General features: G+C 45.0%; 15 non-coding genes across 15 annotated transcripts; all 15 read left to right on the top strand.

Moving 5' to 3' along the window:
* The first annotated feature begins 219 nt into the window (after nt 1–219).
* Nucleotides 220–410, top strand: LOC141226775 (U2 spliceosomal RNA). The gene has a single exon (XR_012293900.1). It is a non-coding gene; the product is annotated as a U2 spliceosomal RNA (small nuclear RNA).
* A 1120-nt stretch (nt 411–1530) lies between these two features.
* Nucleotides 1531–1721, top strand: LOC141226774 (U2 spliceosomal RNA). Its single transcript, XR_012293899.1, has one exon. It is a non-coding gene; the product is annotated as a U2 spliceosomal RNA (small nuclear RNA).
* Nucleotides 1722–2844: 1123 nt separating this feature from the next.
* Nucleotides 2845–3035, top strand: LOC141226773 (U2 spliceosomal RNA). Its single transcript, XR_012293898.1, has one exon. It is a non-coding gene; the product is annotated as a U2 spliceosomal RNA (small nuclear RNA).
* A 1120-nt stretch (nt 3036–4155) lies between these two features.
* LOC141226166 (U2 spliceosomal RNA) lies at nt 4156–4346 on the top strand. Its single transcript, XR_012293392.1, has one exon. It is a non-coding gene; the product is annotated as a U2 spliceosomal RNA (small nuclear RNA).
* A 1120-nt stretch (nt 4347–5466) lies between these two features.
* LOC141226183 (U2 spliceosomal RNA) lies at nt 5467–5657 on the top strand. Its single transcript, XR_012293408.1, has one exon. It is a non-coding gene; the product is annotated as a U2 spliceosomal RNA (small nuclear RNA).
* A 1123-nt stretch (nt 5658–6780) lies between these two features.
* Nucleotides 6781–6971, top strand: LOC141226162 (U2 spliceosomal RNA). The gene has a single exon (XR_012293388.1). It is a non-coding gene; the product is annotated as a U2 spliceosomal RNA (small nuclear RNA).
* A 1120-nt stretch (nt 6972–8091) lies between these two features.
* On the top strand, nt 8092–8282 carry LOC141226221 (U2 spliceosomal RNA). The gene has a single exon (XR_012293445.1). It is a non-coding gene; the product is annotated as a U2 spliceosomal RNA (small nuclear RNA).
* Nucleotides 8283–9405: 1123 nt separating this feature from the next.
* Nucleotides 9406–9596, top strand: LOC141226161 (U2 spliceosomal RNA). The gene has a single exon (XR_012293387.1). It is a non-coding gene; the product is annotated as a U2 spliceosomal RNA (small nuclear RNA).
* Nucleotides 9597–10719: 1123 nt separating this feature from the next.
* On the top strand, nt 10720–10910 carry LOC141226160 (U2 spliceosomal RNA). The gene has a single exon (XR_012293386.1). It is a non-coding gene; the product is annotated as a U2 spliceosomal RNA (small nuclear RNA).
* A 1120-nt stretch (nt 10911–12030) lies between these two features.
* Nucleotides 12031–12221, top strand: LOC141226220 (U2 spliceosomal RNA). Its single transcript, XR_012293444.1, has one exon. It is a non-coding gene; the product is annotated as a U2 spliceosomal RNA (small nuclear RNA).
* Nucleotides 12222–13344: 1123 nt separating this feature from the next.
* Nucleotides 13345–13535, top strand: LOC141226158 (U2 spliceosomal RNA). Its single transcript, XR_012293384.1, has one exon. It is a non-coding gene; the product is annotated as a U2 spliceosomal RNA (small nuclear RNA).
* Nucleotides 13536–14655: 1120 nt separating this feature from the next.
* On the top strand, nt 14656–14846 carry LOC141226157 (U2 spliceosomal RNA). The gene has a single exon (XR_012293383.1). It is a non-coding gene; the product is annotated as a U2 spliceosomal RNA (small nuclear RNA).
* A 1121-nt stretch (nt 14847–15967) lies between these two features.
* Nucleotides 15968–16158, top strand: LOC141226771 (U2 spliceosomal RNA). Its single transcript, XR_012293895.1, has one exon. It is a non-coding gene; the product is annotated as a U2 spliceosomal RNA (small nuclear RNA).
* Nucleotides 16159–17276: 1118 nt separating this feature from the next.
* LOC141226770 (U2 spliceosomal RNA) lies at nt 17277–17467 on the top strand. Its single transcript, XR_012293894.1, has one exon. It is a non-coding gene; the product is annotated as a U2 spliceosomal RNA (small nuclear RNA).
* A 1122-nt stretch (nt 17468–18589) lies between these two features.
* On the top strand, nt 18590–18780 carry LOC141226769 (U2 spliceosomal RNA). The gene has a single exon (XR_012293893.1). It is a non-coding gene; the product is annotated as a U2 spliceosomal RNA (small nuclear RNA).
* The last annotated feature ends 744 nt before the right edge of the window (nt 18781–19524 follow it).

The raw sequence follows: 19524 nt of genomic DNA, 5'->3' as shown, positions 1-19524 counted from the left end.
GTGGGAACAGCTGGGGGTTGAGGGTACTGTGCTAAAAGAGGTGGAGTTATGCAGATCTAAAACGCGTGGATTGCAGCAGCAGCAAGCCGAAAAGTGCAGGCATGTGAGGGATCTAGAGGTTGACAGCATGTCTTCTTAACGGGAGTCCAGGTGGCCATCTCCACAAATGGACTTTTCAGAATCCTTGGGTGGCACCGTAGTCGGAAACCAATTCTGGTTATCGCTTCTCGGCCTTTTGGCTAAGATCAAGTGTAGTATCTGTTCTTATCAGTTTAATATCTGATACGTCCCCTATCTGGGGACCATATATTAAATGGATTTTTAGAACAGGGAGATGGAAAAAGAGCTTGCTCTGTCCACTCCACGCATTGACCTGGTATTGCAGTATCTCCAGGACCGGTGCACCCCTTCTTTAATGCAGTTTCTAAAATCAGAAAGAATTGAATTCAATGCTTTTTGTTCATTTTGCTTGTTTGTCGGATTTTGGGATGGACTCTTTGGCTTTGCTTTTCTTCTCCTCATTGGATTTTTCATGTTAAAAGTTGCAGAAGCCAGATGACAAGCTCATTTTGGTTCAACTTCAGCAACTGTGCATTGCATTGCCATGTAATGTAATGTAATGCAATGCTATCTATCTAGCTCTCCCTCTATACTTCCTTTTGGATAAACAGACATATTAGGCAAGCATTTTGGAGCTTTCACCTAAATAACTACAGGTGGTGAGATAAGCTGCACAATATAATTGACCTTTCAGTATATTGTTGCACACACACCATCTATTTAGCAAATGCCCTTGTTATCAACAGCAGCCTTTTAAACTCACCTGAGCTAACAGGTATGTGAGCTGGTTACTCTGCTGCGCTTAAAATTTCTTTTTTGGTTTGCTACAATGCCTTTTCTGAAACGTTGTCTCCCTCTGCTGGAACACTGACTTCTTTCATTTAATGCCTGCAGACTATAAAAGAGAAACCAACCCAAAAAGTTTGGTTGATTAGTCTGTGGCATTCTTTTAAACTGTTGCTTATGGCGGTCTCTGTGAGCTTCTCAGTGACATTCAGCCATCCAGGTATCCCGCCTGCAGTAGACGGAATGTGGCAATGGAACGCTGGCTGCGCGTGTCATAATAGGCTCTGAGCCTTTATATACCTGCGCACAGCAGCAGCCACCTTCAGTCTGCTGCTGGACAGCCAGCAGCAGCAGCAGCAGGAGAGGTAATTAATCAGCAACCCTCCTGCTAAGGGTAGACAGCTGCTCGTTCCACCCCCCCCCCGCCTTAATTGGTTCTCCTCCCTTCCAACGGTGTTGAGGCGGGTGGGAACAGCCGGGGGTTGAGGGTACTGTGCTAAAAGAGGTGGAGTTATGCAGATCTAAAACGCGTGGATTGCAGCAGCAGCAAGCCGAAAAGTGCAGGCATGTGAGGGATCTAGAGGTTGACAGCATGTCTTCTTAACGGGAGTCCAGGTGGCCATCTCCACAAATGGACTTTTCAGAATCCTTGGGTGGCACCGTAGTCGGAAACCAATTCTGGTTATCGCTTCTCGGCCTTTTGGCTAAGATCAAGTGTAGTATCTGTTCTTATCAGTTTAATATCTGATACGTCCCCTATCTGGGGACCATATATTAAATGGATTTTTAGAACAGGGAGATGGAAAAAGAGCTTGCTCTGTCCACTCCACGCATTGACCTGGTATTGCAGTATCTCCAGGACCGGTGCACCCCTTCTTTAATGCAGTTTCTAAAATCAGAAAGAATTGAATTCAATGCTTTTTGTTCATTTTGCTTGTTTGTCGGATTTTGGGATGGACTCTTTGGCTTTGCTTTTCTTCTCCTCATTGGATTTTTCATGTTAAAAGTTGCAGAAGCCAGATGACAAGCTCATTTTGGTTCAACTTCAGCAACTGTGCATTGCATTGCCATGTAATGTAATGTAATGCAATGCTATCTATCTAGCTCTCCCTCTATACTTCCTTTTGGATAAACAGACATATTAGGCAAGCATTTTGGAGCTTTCACCTAAATAACTACAGGTGGTGAGATAAGCTGCACAATATAATTGACCTTTCAGTATATTGTTGCACACACACCATCTATTTAGCAAATGCCCTTGTTATCAACAGCAGCCTTTTAAACTCACCTGAGCTAACAGGTATGTGAGCTGGTTACTCTGCTGCGCTTAAAATTTCTTTTTTGGTTTGCTACAATGCCTTTTCTGAAACGTTGTCTCCCTCTGCTGGAACACTGACTTCTTTCATTTAATGCCTGCAGACTATAAAAGAGAAACCAACCCAAAAAGTTTGGTTGATTAGTCTGTGGCATTCTTTTAAACTGTTGCTTATGGCGGTCTCTGTGAGCTTCTCAGTGACATTCAGCCATCCAGGTATCCCGCCTGCAGTAGACGGAATGTGGCAATGGAACGCTGGCTGTGCGTGTCATAATAGGCTCTGAGCCTTTATATACCTGCGCACAGCAGCAGCCACCTTCAGTCTGCTGCTGGACAGCCAGCAGCAGCAGCAGCAGCAGGAGAGGTAATTAATCAGCAACCCTCCTGCTAAGGGTAGACAGCTGCTCGTTCCACCCCCGCCCTGCCTTAATTGGTTCTCCTCCCTTCCAACGGTGTTGAGGCGGGTGGGAACAGCCGGGGGTTGAGGGTACTGTGCTAAAAGAGGTGGAGTTATGCAGATCTAAAACGCGTGGATTGCAGCAGCAGCAAGCCGAAAAGTGCAGGCATGTGAGGGATCTAGAGGTTGACAGCATGTCTTCTTAACGGGAGTCCAGGTGGCCATCTCCACAAATGGACTTTTCAGAATCCTTGGGTGGCACCGTAGTCGGAAACCAATTCTGGTTATCGCTTCTCGGCCTTTTGGCTAAGATCAAGTGTAGTATCTGTTCTTATCAGTTTAATATCTGATACGTCCCCTATCTGGGGACCATATATTAAATGGATTTTTAGAACAGGGAGATGGAAAAAGAGCTTGCTCTGTCCACTCCACGCATTGACCTGGTATTGCAGTATCTCCAGGACCGGTGCACCCCTTCTTTAATGCAGTTTCTAAAATCAGAAAGAATTGAATTCAATGCTTTTTGTTCATTTTGCTTGTTTGTCGGATTTTGGGATGGACTCTTTGGCTTTGCTTTTCTTCTCCTCATTGGATTTTTCATGTTAAAAGTTGCAGAAGCCAGATGACAAGCTCATTTTGGTTCAACTTCAGCAACTGTGCATTGCATTGCCATGTAATGTAATGTAATGCAATGCTATCTATCTAGCTCTCCCTCTATACTTCCTTTTGGATAAACAGACATATTAGGCAAGCATTTTGGAGCTTTCACCTAAATAACTACAGGTGGTGAGATAAGCTGCACAATATAATTGACCTTTCAGTATATTGTTGCACACACACCATCTATTTAGCAAATGCCCTTGTTATCAACAGCAGCCTTTTAAACTCACCTGAGCTAACAGGTATGTGAGCTGGTTACTCTGCTGCGCTTAAAATTTCTTTTTTGGTTTGCTACAATGCCTTTTCTGAAACGTTGTCTCCCTCTGCTGTAACACTGACTTCTTTCATTTAATGCCTGCAGACTATAAAAGAGAAACCAACCCAAAAAGTTTGGTTGATTAGTCTGTGGCATTCTTTTAAACTGTTGCTTATGGCGGTCTCTGTGAGCTTCTCAGTGACATTCAGCCATCCAGGTATCCCGCCTGCAGTAGACGGAATGTGGCAATGGAACGCTGGCTGCGCGTGTCATAATAGGCTCTGAGCCTTTATATACCTGCGCACAGCAGCAGCCACCTTCAGTCTGCTGCTGGACAGCCAGCAGCAGCAGCAGCAGGAGAGGTAATTAATCAGCAACCCTCCTGCTAAGGGTAGACAGCTGCTCGTTCCACCCCCCCCCCGCCTTAATTGGTTCTCCTCCCTTCCAACGGTGTTGAGGCGGGTGGGAACAGCCGGGGGTTGAGGGTACTGTGCTAAAAGAGGTGGAGTTATGCAGATCTAAAACGCGTGGATTGCAGCAGCAGCAAGCCGAAAAGTGCAGGCATGTGAGGGATCTAGAGGTTGACAGCATGTCTTCTTAACGGGAGTCCAGGTGGCCATCTCCACAAATATACTTTTCAGAATCCTTGGGTGGCACCGTAGTCGGAAACCAATTCTGGTTATCGCTTCTCGGCCTTTTGGCTAAGATCAAGTGTAGTATCTGTTCTTATCAGTTTAATATCTGATACGTCCCATATCTGGGGACCATATATTAAATGGATTTTTAGAACAGGGAGATGGAAAAAGAGCTTGCTCTGTCCACTCCACGCATTGACCTGGTATTGCAGTATCTCCAGGACCGGTGCACCCCTTCTTTAATGCAGTTTCTAAAATCAGAAAGAATTGAATTCAATGCTTTTTGTTCATTTTGCTTGTTTGTCGGATTTTGGGATGGACTCTTTGGCTTTGCTTTTCTTCTCCTCATTGGATTTTTCATGTTAAAAGTTGCAGAAGCCAGATGACAAGCTCATTTTGGTTCAACTTCAGCAACTGTGCATTGCATTGCCATGTAATGTAATGTAATGCAATGCTATCTATCTAGCTCTCCCTCTATACTTCCTTTTGGATAAACAGACATATTAGGCAAGCATTTTGGAGCTTTCACCTAAATAACTACAGGTGGTGAGATAAGCTGCACAATATAATTGACCTTTCAGTATATTGTTGCACACACACCATCTATTTAGCAAATGCCCTTGTTATCAACAGCAGCCTTTTAAACTCACCTGAGCTAACAGGTACGTGAGCTGGTTACTCTGCTGCGCTTAAAATTTCTTTTTTGGTTTGCTACAATGCCTTTTCTGAAACGTTGTCTCCCTCTGCTGGAACACTGACTTCTTTCATTTAATGCCTGCAGACTATAAAAGAGAAACCAACCCAAAAAGTTTGGTTGATTAGTCTGTGGCATTCTTTTAAACTGTTGCTTATGGCGGTCTCTGTGAGCTTCTCAGTGACATTCAGCCATCCAGGTATCCCGCCTGCAGTAGACGGAATGTGGCAATGGAACGCTGGCTGCGCGTGTCATAATAGGCTCTGAGCCTTTATATACCTGCGCACAGCAGCAGCCACCTTCAGTCTGCTGCTGGACAGCCAGCAGCAGCAGCAGCAGGAGAGGTAATTAATCAGCAACCCTCCTGCTAAGGGTAGACAGCTGCTCGTTCCACCCCCCCCCCGCCTTAATTGGTTCTCCTCCCTTCCAACGGTGTTGAGGCGGGTGGGAACAGCCGGGGGTTGAGGGTACTGTGCTAAAAGAGGTGGAGTTATGCAGATCTAAAACGCGTGGATTGCAGCAGCAGCAAGCCGAAAAGTGCAGGCATGTGAGGGATCTAGAGGTTGACAGCATGTCTTCTTAACGGGAGTCCAGGTGGCCATCTCCACAAATGGACTTTTCAGAATCCTTGGGTGGCACCGTAGTCGGAAACCAATTCTGGTTATCGCTTCTCGGCCTTTTGGCTGAGATCAAGTGTAGTATCTGTTCTTATCAGTTTAATATCTGATACCTCCCCTATCTGGGGACCATATATTAAATGGATTTTTAGAACAGGGAGATGGAAAAAGAGCTTGCTCTGTCCACTCCACGCATTGACCTGGTATTGCAGTATCTCCAGGACCGGTGCACCCCTTCTTTAATGCAATTTCTAAAATCAGAAAGAATTGAATTCAATGCTTTTTGTTCATTTTGCTTGTTTGTCGGATTTTGGGATGGACTCTTTGGCTTTGCTTTTCTTCTCCTCATTGGATTTTTCATGTTAAAAGTTGCAGAAGCCAGATGACAAGCTCATTTTGGTTCAACTTCAGCAACTGTGCATTGCATTGCCATGTAATGTAATGTAATGCAATGCTATCTATCTAGCTCTCCCTCTATACTTCCTTTTGGATAAACAGACATATTAGGCAAGCATTTTGGAGCTTTCACCTAAATAACTACAGGTGGTGAGATAAGCTGCACAATATTATTGACCTTTCAGTATATTGTTGCACACACACCATCTATTTAGCAAATGCCCTTGTTATCAACAGCAGCCTTTTAAACTCACCTGAGCTAACAGGTATGTGAGCTGGTTACTCTGCTGCGCTTAAAATTTCTTTTTTGGTTTGCTACAATGCCTTTTCTGAAACGTTGTCTCCCTCTGCTGGAACACTGACTTCTTTCATTTAATGCCTGCAGACTATAAAAGAGAAACCAACCCAAAAAGTTTGGTTGATTAGTCTGTGGCATTCTTTTAAACTGTTGCTTATGGCGGTCTCTGTGAGCTTCTCAGTGACATTCAGCCATCCAGGTATCCCGCCTGCAGTAGACGGAATGTGGCAATGGAACGCTGGCTGCGCGTGTCATAATAGGCTCTGAGCCTTTATATACCTGCGCACAGCAGCAGCCACCTTCAGTCTGCTGCTGGACAGCCAGCAGCAGCAGCAGCAGCAGGAGAGGTAATTAATCAGCAACCCTCCTGCTAAGGGTAGACAGCTGCTCGTTCCACCCCCCCCCCGCCTTAATTGGTTCTCCTCCCTTCCAACGGTGTTGAGGCGGGTGGGAACAGCCGGGGGTTGAGGGTACTGTGCTAAAAGAGGTGGAGTTATGCAGATCTAAAACGCGTGGATTGCAGCAGCAGCAAGCCGAAAAGTGCAGGCATGTGAGGGATCTAGAGGTTGACAGCATGTCTTCTTAACGGGAGTCCAGGTGGCCATCTCCACAAATGGACTTTTCAGAATCCTTGGGTGGCACCGTAGTCGGAAACCAAGTCTGGTTATCGCTTCTCGGCCTTTTGGCTAAGATCAAGTGTAGTATCTGTTCTTATCAGTTTAATATCTGATACGTCCCCTATCTGGGGACCATATATTAAATGGATTTTTAGAACAGGCAGATGGAAAAAGAGCTTGCTCTGTCCACTCCACGCATTGACCTGGTATTGCAGTATCTCCAGGACCGGTGCACCCCTTCTTTAATGCAGTTTCTAAAATCAGAAAGAATTGAATTCAATGCTTTTTGTTCATTTTGCTTGTTTGTCGGATTTTGGGATGGACTCTTTGGCTTTGCTTTTCTTCTCCTCATTGGATTTTTCATGTTAAAAGTTGCAGAAGCCAGATGACAAGCTCATTTTGGTTCAACTTCAGCAACTGTGCATTGCATTGCCATGTAATGTAATGTAATGCAATGCTATCTATCTAGCTCTCCCTCTATACTTCCTTTTGGATAAACAGACATATTAGGCAAGCATTTTGGAGCTTTCACCTAAATAACTACAGGTGGTGAGATAAGCTGCACAATATAATTGACCTTTCAGTATATTGTTGCACACACACCATCTATTTAGCAAATGCCCTTGTTATCAACAGCAGCCTTTTAAACTCACCTGAGCTAACAGGTATGTGAGCTGGTTACTCTGCTGCGCTTAAAATTTCTTTTTTGGTTTGCTACAATGCCTTTTCTGAAACGTTGTCTCCCTCTGCTGGAACACTGACTTCTTTCATTTAATGCCTGCAGACTATAAAAGAGAAACCAACCCAAAAAGTTTGGTTGATTAGTCTGTGGCATTCTTTTAAACTGTTGCTTATGGCGGTCTCTGTGAGCTTCTCAGTGACATTCAGCCATCCAGGTATCCCGCCTGCAGTAGACGGAATGTGGCAATGGAACGCTGGCTGCGCGTGTCATAATAGGCTCTGAGCCTTTATATACCTGCGCACAGCAGCAGCCACCTTCAGTCTGCTGCTGGACAGCCAGCAGCAGCAGCAGCAGGAGAGGTAATTAATCAGCAACCCTCCTGCTAAGGGTAGACAGCTGCTCGTTCCACCCCCCCCCCGCCTTAATTGGTTCTCCTCCCTTCCAACGGTGTTGAGGCGGGTGGGAACAGCCGGGGGTTGAGGGTACTGTGCTAAAAGAGGTGGAGTTATGCAGATCTAAAACGCGTGGATTGCAGCAGCAGCAAGCCGAAAAGTGCAGGCATGTGAGGGATCTAGAGGTTGACAGCATGTCTTCTTAACGGGAGTCCAGGTGGCCATCTCCACAAATGGACTTTTCAGAATCCTTGGGTGGCACCGTAGTCGGAAACCAATTCTGGTTATCGCTTCTCGGCCTTTTGGCTGAGATCAAGTGTAGTATCTGTTCTTATCAGTTTAATATCTGATACCTCCCCTATCTGGGGACCATATATTAAATGGATTTTTAGAACAGGGAGATGGAAAAAGAGCTTGCTCTGTCCACTCCACGCATTGACCTGGTATTGCAGTATGTCCAGGACCGGTGCACCCCTTCTTTAATGCAATTTCTAAAATCAGAAAGAATTGAATTCAATGCTTTTTGTTCATTTTACTTGTTTGTCGGATTTTGGGATGGACTCTTTGGCTTTGCTTTTCTTCTCCTCATTGGATTTTTCATGTTAAAAGTTGCAGAAGCCAGATGACAAGCTCATTTTGGTTCAACTTCAGCAACTGTGCATTGCATTGCCATGTAATGTAATGTAATGCAATGCTATCTATCTAGCTCTCCCTCTATACTTCCTTTTGGATAAACAGACATATTAGGCAAGCATTTTGGAGCTTTCACCTAAATAACTACAGGTGGTGAGATAAGCTGCACAATATTATTGACCTTTCAGTATATTGTTGCACACACACCATCTATTTAGCAAATGCCCTTGTTATCAACAGCAGCCTTTTAAACTCACCTGAGCTAACAGGTATGTGAGCTGGTTACTCTGCTGCGCTTAAAATTTCTTTTTTGGTTTGCTACAATGCCTTTTCTGAAACGTTGTCTCCCTCTGCTGGAACACTGACTTCTTTCATTTAATGCCTGCAGACTATAAAAGAGAAACCAACCCAAAAATTTTGGTTGATTAGTCTGTGGCATTCTTTTAAACTGTTGCTTATGGCGGTCTCTGTGAGCTTCTCAGTGACATTCAGCCATCCAGGTATCCCGCCTGCAGTAGACGGAATGTGGCAATGGAACGCTGGCTGCGCGTGTCATAATAGGCTCTGAGCCTTTATATACCTGCGCACAGCAGCAGCCACCTTCAGTCTGCTGCTGGACAGCCAGCAGCAGCAGCAGCAGCAGGAGAGGTAATTAATCAGCAACCCTCCTGCTAAGGGTAGACAGCTGCTCGTTCCACCCCCCCCCCGCCTTAATTGGTTCTCCTCCCTTCCAACGGTGTTGAGGCGGGTGGGAACAGCCGGGGGTTGAGGGTACTGTGCTAAAAGAGGTGGAGTTATGCAGATCTAAAACGCGTGGATTGCAGCAGCAGCAAGCCGAAAAGTGCAGGCATGTGAGGGATCTAGAGGTTGACAGCATGTCTTCTTAACGGGAGTCCAGGTGGCCATCTCCACAAATGGACTTTTCAGAATCCTTGGGTGGCACCGTAGTCGGAAACCAAGTCTGGTTATCGCTTCTCGGCCTTTTGGCTAAGATCAAGTGTAGTATCTGTTCTTATCAGTTTAATATCTGATACGTCCCCTATCTGGGGACCATATATTAAATGGATTTTTAGAACAGGCAGATGGAAAAAGAGCTTGCTCTGTCCACTCCACGCATTGACCTGGTATTGCAGTATCTCCAGGACCGGTGCACCCCTTCTTTAATGCAGTTTCTAAAATCAGAAAGAATTGAATTCAATGCTTTTTGTTCATTTTGCTTGTTTGTCGGATTTTGGGATGGACTCTTTGGCTTTGCTTTTCTTCTCCTCATTGGATTTTTCATGTTAAAAGTTGCAGAAGCCAGATGACAAGCTCATTTTGGTTCAACTTCAGCAACTGTGCATTGCATTGCCATGTAATGTAATGTAATGTAATGCTATCTATCTAGCTCTCCCTCTATACTTCCTTTTGGATAAACAGACATATTAGGCAAGCATTTTGGAGCTTTCACCTAAATAACTACAGGTGGTGAGATAAGCTGCACAATATAATTGACCTTTCAGTATATTGTTGCACACACACCATCTATTTAGCAAATGCCCTTGTTATCAACAGCAGCCTTTTAAACTCACCTGAGCTAACAGGTATGTGAGCTGGTTACTCTGCTGCGCTTAAAATTTCTTTTTTGGTTTGCTACAATGCCTTTTCTGAAACGTTGTCTCCCTCTGCTGGAACACTGACTTCTTTCATTTAATGCCTGCAGACTATAAAAGAGAAACCAACCCAAAAAGTTTGGTTGATTAGTCTGTGGCATTCTTTTAAACTGTTGCTTATGGCGGTCTCTGTGAGCTTCTCAGTGACATTCAGCCATCCAGGTATCCCGCCTGCAGTAGACGGAATGTGGCAATGGAACGCTGGCTGCGCGTGTCATAATAGGCTCTGAGCCTTTATATACCTGCGCACAGCAGCAGCCACCTTCAGTCTGCTGCTGGACAGCCAGCAGCAGCAGCAGCAGCAGGAGAGGTAATTAATCAGCAACCCTCCTGCTAAGGGTAGACAGCTGCTCGTTCCACCCCCCCCCCGCCTTAATTGGTTCTCCTCCCTTCCAACGGTGTTGAGGCGGGTGGGAACAGCTGGGGGTTGAGGGTACTGTGCTAAAAGAGGTGGAGTTATGCAGATCTAAAACGCGTGGATTGCAGCAGCAGCAAGCCGAAAAGTGCAGGCATGTGAGGGATCTAGAGGTTGACAGCATGTCTTCTTAACGGGAGTCCAGGTGGCCATCTCCACAAATGGACTTTTCAGAATCCTTGGGTGGCACCGTAGTCGGAAACCAAGTCTGGTTATCGCTTCTCGGCCTTTTGGCTAAGATCAAGTGTAGTATCTGTTCTTATCAGTTTAATATCTGATACGTCCCCTATCTGGGGACCATATATTAAATGGATTTTTAGAACAGGCAGATGGAAAAAGAGCTTGCTCTGTCCACTCCACGCATTGACCTGGTATTGCAGTATCTCCAGGACCGGTGCACCCCTTCTTTAATGCAGTTTCTAAAATCAGAAAGAATTGAATTCAATGCTTTTTGTTCATTTTGCTTGTTTGTCGGATTTTGGGATGGACTCTTTGGCTTTGCTTTTCTTCTCCTCATTGGATTTTTCATGTTAAAAGTTGCAGAAGCCAGATGACAAGCTCATTTTGGTTCAACTTCAGCAACTGTGCATTGCATTGCCATGTAATGTAATGTAATGCAATGCTATCTATCTAGCTCTCCCTCTATACTTCCTTTTGGATAAACAGACATATTAGGCAAGCATTTTGGAGCTTTCACCTAAATAACTACAGGTGGTGAGATAAGCTGCACAATATAATTGACCTTTCAGTATATTGTTGCACACACACCATCTATTTAGCAAATGCCCTTGTTATCAACAGCAGCCTTTTAAACTCACCTGAGCTAACAGGTATGTGAGCTGGTTACTCTGCTGCGCTTAAAATTTCTTTTTTCGTTTGCTACAATGCCTTTTCTGAAACGTTGTCTCCCTCTGCTGGAACACTGACTTCTTTCATTTAATGCCTGCAGACTATAAAAGAGAAACCAACCCAAAAAGTTTGGTTGATTAGTCTGTGGCATTCTTTTAAACTGTTGCTTATGGCGGTCTCTGTGAGCTTCTCAGTGACATTCAGCCATCCAGGTATCCCGCCTGCAGTAGACGGAATGTGGCAATGGAACGCTGGCTGCGCGTGTCATAATAGGCTCTGAGCCTTTATATACCTGCGCACAGCAGCAGCCACCTTCAGTCTGCTGCTGGACAGCCAGCAGCAGCAGCAGCAGGAGAGGTAATTAATCAGCAACCCTCCTGCTAAGGGTAGACAGCTGCTCGTTCCACCCCCCCCCCGCCTTAATTGGTTCTCCTCCCTTCCAACGGTGTTGAGGCGGGTGGGAACAGCCGGGGGTTGAGGGTACTGTGCTAAAAGAGGTGGAGTTATGCAGATCTAAAACGCGTGGATTGCAGCAGCAGCAAGCCGAAAAGTGCAGGCATGTGAGGGATCTAGAGGTTGACAGCATGTCTTCTTAACGGGAGTCCAGGTGGCCATCTCCACAAATGGACTTTTCAGAATCCTTGGGTGGCACCGTAGTCGGAAACCAATTCTGGTTATCGCTTCTCGGCCTTTTGGCTGAGATCAAGTGTAGTATCTGTTCTTATCAGTTTAATATCTGATACCTCCCCTATCTGGGGACCATATATTAAATGGATTTTTAGAACAGGGAGATGGAAAAAGAGCTTGCTCTGTCCACTCCACGCATTGACCTGGTATTGCAGTATGTCCAGGACCGGTGCACCCCTTCTTTAATGCAATTTCTAAAATCAGAAAGAATTGAATTCAATGCTTTTTGTTCATTTTGCTTGTTTGTCGGATTTTGGGATGGACTCTTTGGCTTTGCTTTTCTTCTCCTCATTGGATTTTTCATGTTAAAAGTTGCAGAAGCCAGATGACAAGCTCATTTTGGTTCAACTTCAGCAACTGTGCATTGCATTGCCATGTAATGTAATGTAATGCAATGCTATCTATCTAGCTCTCCCTCTATACTTCCTTTTGGATAAACAGACATATTAGGCAAGCATTTTGGAGCTTTCACCTAAATAACTACAGGTGGTGAGATAAGCTGCACAATATTATTGACCTTTCAGTATATTGTTGCACACACACCATCTATTTAGCAAATGCCCTTGTTATCAACAGCAGCCTTTTAAACTCACCTGAGCTAACAGGTATGTGAGCTGGTTACTCTGCTGCGCTTAAAATTTCTTTTTTGGTTTGCTACAATGCCTTTTCTGAAACGTTGTCTCCCTCTGCTGGAACACTGACTTCTTTCATTTAATGCCTGCAGACTATAAAAGAGAAACCAACCCAAAAAGTTTGGTTGATTAGTCTGTGGCATTCTTTTAAACTGTTGCTTATGGCGGTCTCTGTGAGCTTCTCAGTGACATTCAGCCATCCAGGTATCCCGCCTGCAGTAGACGGAATGTGGCAATGGAACGCTGGCTGCGCGTGTCATAATAGGCTCTGAGCCTTTATATACCTGCGCACAGCAGCAGCCACCTTCAGTCTGCTGCTGGACAGCCAGCAGCAGCAGCAGCAGCAGGAGAGGTAATTAATCAGCAACCCTCCTGCTAAGGGTAGACAGCTGCTCGTTCCACCCCCCCCCCGCCTTAATTGGTTCTCCTCCCTTCCAACGGTGTTGAGGCGGGTGGGAACAGCCGGGGGTTGAGGGTACTGTGCTAAAAGAGGTGGAGTTATGCAGATCTAAAACGCGTGGATTGCAGCAGCAGCAAGCCGAAAAGTGCAGGCATGTGAGGGATCTAGAGGTTGACAGCATGTCTTCTTAACGGGAGTCCAGGTGGCCATCTCCACAAATGGACTTTTCAGAATCCTTGGGTGGCACCGTAGTCGGAAACCAAGTCTGGTTATCGCTTCTCGGCCTTTTGGCTAAGATCAAGTGTAGTATCTGTTCTTATCAGTTTAATATCTGATACGTCCCCTATCTGGGGACCATATATTAAATGGATTTTTAGAACAGGCAGATGGAAAAAGAGCTTGCTCTGTCCACTCCACGCATTGACCTGGTATTGCAGTATCTCCAGGACCGGTGCACCCCTTCTTTAATGCAGTTTCTAAAATCAGAAAGAATTGAATTCAATGCTTTTTGTTCATTTTGCTTGTTTGTCGGATTTTGGGATGGACTCTTTGGCTTTGCTTTTCTTCTCCTCATTGGATTTTTCATGTTAAAAGTTGCAGAAGCCAGATGACAAGCTCATTTTGGTTCAACTTCAGCAACTGTGCATTGCATTGCCATGTAATGTAATGTAATGCAATGCTATCTATCTAGCTCTCCCTCTATACTTCCTTTTGGATAAACAGACATATTAGGCAAGCATTTTGGAGCTTTCACCTAAATAACTACAGGTGGTGAGATAAGCTGCACAATATAATTGACCTTTCAGTATATTGTTGCACACACACCATCTATTTAGCAAATGCCCTTGTGATCAACAGCAGCCTTTTAAACTCACCTGAGCTAACAGGTATGTGAGCTGGTTACTCTGCTGCGCTTAAAATTTCTTTTTTGGTTTGCTACAATGCCTTTTCTGAAACGTTGTCTCCCTCTGCTGGAACACTGACTTCTTTCATTTAATGCCTGCAGACTATAAAAGAGAAACCAACCCAAAAAGTTTGGTTGATTAGTCTGTGGCATTCTTTTAAACTGTTGCTTATGGCGGTCTCTGTGAGCTTCTCAGTGACATTCAGCCATCCAGGTATCCCGCCTGCAGTAGACGGAATGTGGCAATGGAACGCTGGATGCGCGTGTCATAATAGGCTCTGAGCCTTTATATACCTGCGCACAGCAGCAGCCACCTTCAGTCTGCTGCTGGACAGCCAGCAGCAGCAGCAGCAGGAGAGGTAATTAATCAGCAACCCTCCTGCTAAGGGTAGACAGCTGCTCGTTCCACCCCCCCCCCGCCTTAATTGGTTCTCCTCCCTTCCAACGGTGTTGAGGCGGGTGGGAACAGCCGGGGGTTGAGGGTACTGTGCTAAAAGAGGTGGAGTTATGCAGATCTAAAACGCGTGGATTGCAGCAGCAGCAAGCCGAAAAGTGCAGGCATGTGAGGGATCTAGAGGTTGACAGCATGTCTTCTTAACGGGAGTCCAGGTGGCCATCTCCACAAATGGACTTTTCAGAATCCTTGGGTGGCACCGTAGTCGGAAACCAAGTCTGGTTATCGCTTCTCGGCCTTTTGGCTAAGATCAAGTGTAGTATCTGTTCTTATCAGTTTAATATCTGATACGTCCCCTATCTGGGGACCATATATTAAATGGATTTTTAGAACAGGCAGATGGAAAAAGAGCTTGCTCTGTCCACTCCACGCATTGACCTGGTATTGCAGTATCTCCAGGACCGGTGCACCCCTTCTTTAATGCAGTTTCTAAAATCAGAAAGAATTGAATTCAATGCTTTTTGTTCATTTTGCTTGTTTGTCGGATTTTGGGATGGACTCTTTGGCTTTGCTTTTCTTCTCCTCATTGGATTTTTCATGTTAAAAGTTGCAGAAGCCAGATGACAAGCTCATTTTGGTTCAACTTCAGCAACTGTGCATTGCATTGCCATGTAATGTAATGTAATGCAATGCTATCTATCTAGCTCTCCCTCTATACTTCCTTTTGGATAAACAGACATATTAGGCAAGCATTTTGGAGCTTTCACCTAAATAACTACAGGTGGTGAGATAAGCTGCACAATATAATTGACCTTTCAGTATATTGTTGCACACACACCATCTATTTAGCAAATGCCCTTGTTATCAACAGCAGCCTTTTAAACTCACCTGAGCTAACAGGTATGTGAGCTGGTTACTCTGCTGCGCTTAAAATTTCTTTTTTGGTTTGCTACAATGCCTTTTCTGAAACGTTGTCTCCCTCTGCTGGAACACTGACTTCTTTCATTTAATGCCTGCAGACTATAAAAGAGAAACCAACCCAAAAAGTTTGGTTGATTAGTCTGTGGCATTCTTTTAAACTGTTGCTTATGGCGGTCTCTGTGAGCTTCTCAGTGACATTCAGCCATCCAGGTATCCCGCCTGCAGTAGACGGAATGTGGCAATGGAACGCTGGCTGCGCGTGTCATAATAGGCTCTGAGCCTTTATATACCTGCGCACAGCAGCAGCCACCTTCAGTCTGCTGCTGGACAGCCAGCAGCAGCAGCAGCAGGAGAGGTAATTAATCAGCAACCCTCCTGCTAAGGGTAGACAGCTGCTCGTTCCACCCCCCCCCCCGCCTTAATTGGTTCTCCTCCCTTCCAACGGTGTTGAGGCGGGTGGGAACAGCCGGGGGTTGAGGGTACTGTGCTAAAAGAGGTGGAGTTATGCAGATCTAAAACGCGTGGATTGCAGCAGCAGCAAGCCGAAAAGTGCAGGCATGTGAGGGATCTAGAGGTTGACAGCATGTCTTCTTAACGGGAGTCCAGGTGGCCATCTCCACAAATGGACTTTTCAGAATCCTTGGGTGGCACCGTAGTCGGAAACCAATTCTGGTTATCGCTTCTCGGCCTTTTGGCTAAGATCAAGTGTAGTATCTGTTCTTATCAGTTTAATATCTGATACGTCCCCTATCTGGGGACCATATATTAAATGGATTTTTAGAACAGGGAGATGGAAAAAGAGCTTGCTCTGTCCACTCCACGCATTGACCTGGTATTGCAGTATCTCCAGGACCGGTGCACCCCTTCTTTAATGCAGTTTCTAAAATCAGAAAGAATTGAATTCAATGCTTTTTGTTCATTTTGCTTGTTTGTCGGATTTTGGGATGGACTCTTTGGCTTTGCTTTTCTTCTCCTCATTGGATTTTTCATGTTAAAAGTTGCAGAAGCCAGATGACAAGCTCATTTTGGTTCAACTTCAGCAACTGTGCATTGCATTGCCATGTAATGTAATGTAATGCAATGCTATCTATCTAGCTCTCCCTCTATACTTCCTTTTGGATAAACAGACATATTAGGCAAGCATTTTGGAGCTTTCACCTAAATAACTACAGGTGGTGAGATAAGCTGCACAATATAATTGACCTTTCAGTATATTGTTGCACACACACCATCTATTTAGCAAATGCCCTTGTTATCAACAGCAGCCTTTTAAACTCACCTGAGCTAACAGGTATGTGAGCTGGTTACTCTGCTGCGCTTAAAATTTCTTTTTTGGTTTGCTACAATGCCTTTTCTGAAACGTTGTCTCCCTCTGCTGGAACACTGACTTCTTTCATTTAATGCCTGCAGACTATAAAAGAGAAACCAACCCAAAAAGTTTGGTTGATTAGTCTGTGGCATTCTTTTAAACTGTTGCTTATGGCGGTCTCTGTGAGCTTCTCAGTGACATTCAGCCATCCAGGTATCCCGCCTGCAGTAGACGGAATGTGGCAATGGAACGCTGGCTGCGCGTGTCATAATAGGCTCTGAGCCTTTATATACCTGCGCACAGCAGCAGCCACCTTCAGTCTGCTGCTGGACAGCCAGCAGCAGCAGCAGGAGAGGTAATTAATCAGCAACCCTCCTGCTAAGGGTAGACAGCTGCTCGTTCCACCCCCCCCCCCGCCTTAATTGGTTCTCCTCCCTTCCAACGGTGTTGAGGCGGGTGGGAACAGCCGGGGGTTGAGGGTACTGTGCTAAAAGAGGTGGAGTTATGCAGATCTAAAACGCGTGGATTGCAGCAGCAGCAAGCCGAAAAGTGCAGGCATGTGAGGGATCTAGAGGTTGACAGCATGTCTTCTTAACGGGAGTCCAGGTGGCCATCTCCACAAATGGACTTTTCAGAATCCTTGGGTGGCACCGTAGTCGGAAACCAATTCTGGTTATCGCTTCTCGGCCTTTTGGCTAAGATCAAGTGTAGTATCTGTTCTTATCAGTTTAATATCTGATACGTCCCCTATCTGGGGACCATATATTAAATGGATTTTTAGAACAGGGAGATGGAAAAAGAGCTTGCTCTGTCCACTCCACGCATTGACCTGGTATTGCAGTATCTCCAGGACCGGTGCACCCCTTCTTTAATGCAGTTTCTAAAATCAGAAAGAATTGAATTCAATGCTTTTTGTTCATTTTGCTTGTTTGTCGGATTTTGGGATGGACTCTTTGGCTTTGCTTTTCTTCTCCTCATTGGATTTTTCATGTTAAAAGTTGCAGAAGCCAGATGACAAGCTCATTTTGGTTCAACTTCAGCAACTGTGCATTGCATTGCCATGTAATGTAATGTAATGCAATGCTATCTATCTAGCTCTCCCTCTATACTTCCTTTTGGATAAACAGACATATTAGGCAAGCATTTTGGAGCTTTCACCTAAATAACTACAGGTGGTGAGATAAGCTGCACAATATAATTGACCTTTCAGTATATTGTTGCACACACACCATCTATTTAGCAAATGCCCTTGTTATCAACAGCAGCCTTTTAAACTCACCTGAGCTAACAGGTATGTGAGCTGGTTACTCTGCTGCGCTTAAAATTTCTTTTTTGGTTTGCTACAATGCCTTTTCTGAAACGTTGTCTCCCTCTGCTGGAACACTGACTTCTTTCATTTAATGCCTGCAGACTATAAAAGAGAAACCAACCCAAAAAGTTTGGTTGATTAGTCTGTGGCATTCTTTTAAACTGTTGCTTATGGCGGTCTCTGTGAGCTTCTCAGTGACATTCAGCCATCCAGGTATCCCGCCTGCAGTAGACGGAATGTGGCAATGGAACGCTGGCTGCGCGTGTCATAATAGGCTCTGAGCCTTTATATACCTGCGCACAGCAGCAGCCACCTTCAGTCTGCTGCTGGACAGCCAGCAGCAGCAGCAGCAGGAGAGGTAATTAATCAGCAACCCTCCTGCTAAGGGTAGACAGCTGCTCGTTCCACCCCCCCCCCCCGCCTTAATTGGTTCTCCTCCCTTCCAACGGTGTTGAGGCGGGTGGGAACAGCCGGGGGTTGAGGGTACTGTGCTAAAAGAGGTGGAGTTATGCAGATCTAAAACGCGTGGATTGCAGCAGCAGCAAGCCGAAAAGTGCAGGCATGTGAGGGATCTAGAGGTTGACAGCATGTCTTCTTAACGGGAGTCCAGGTGGCCATCTCCACAAATGGACTTTTCAGAATCCTTGGGTGGCACCGTAGTCGGAAACCAATTCTGGTTATCGCTTCTCGGCCTTTTGGCTAAGATCAAGTGTAGTATCTGTTCTTATCAGTTTAATATCTGATACGTCCCCTATCTGGGGACCATATATTAAATGGATTTTTAGAACAGGGAGATGGAAAAAGAGCTTGCTCTGTCCACTCCACGCATTGACCTGGTATTGCAGTATCTCCAGGACCGGTGCACCCCTTCTTTAATGCAGTTTCTAAAATCAGAAAGAATTGAATTCAATGCTTTTTGTTCATTTTGCTTGTTTGTCGGATTTTGGGATGGACTCTTTGGCTTTGCTTTTCTTCTCCTCATTGGATTTTTCATGTTAAAAGTTGCAGAAGCCAGATGACAAGCTCATTTTGGTTCAACTTCAGCAACTGTGCATTGCATTGCCATGTAATGTAATGTAATGCAATGCTATCTATCTAGCTCTCCCTCTATACTTCCTTTTGGATAAACAGACATATTAGGCAAGCATTTTGGAGCTTTCACCTAAATAACTACAGGTGGTGAGATAAGCTGCACAATATAATTGACCTTTCAGTATATTGTTGCACACACACCATCTATTTAGCAAATGCCCTTGTTATCAACAGCAGCCTTTTAAACTCACCTGAGCTAACAGGTATGTGAGCTGGTTACTCTGCTGCGCTTAAAATTTCTTTTTTGGTTTGCTACAATGCCTTTTCTGAAACGTTGTCTCCCTCTGCTGGAACACTGACTTCTTTCATTTAATGCCTGCAGACTATAAAAGAGAAACCAACCCAAAAAGTTTGGTTGATTAGTCTGTGGCATTCTTTTAAACTGTTGCTTATGGCGGTCTCTGTGAGCTTCTCAGTGACATTCAGCCATCCAGGTATCCCGCCTGCAGTAGACGGAATGTGGCAATGGAACGCTGGCTGCGCGTGTCATAATAGGCTCTGAGCCTTTATATACCTGCGCAC

The sequence above is a fragment of the Phyllobates terribilis genome, unplaced genomic scaffold, assembly GCF_046119375.1.
Source record: "Phyllobates terribilis strain yellow unplaced genomic scaffold, ASM4611937v1 Scaffold_414__1_contigs__length_1644244, whole genome shotgun sequence".
Lineage (NCBI taxonomy): Eukaryota > Metazoa > Chordata > Amphibia > Anura > Dendrobatidae > Phyllobates > Phyllobates terribilis.
Note: the sequence above shows the minus strand (reverse complement) of the source record. Positions and strands in the feature narration are given on the sequence as shown.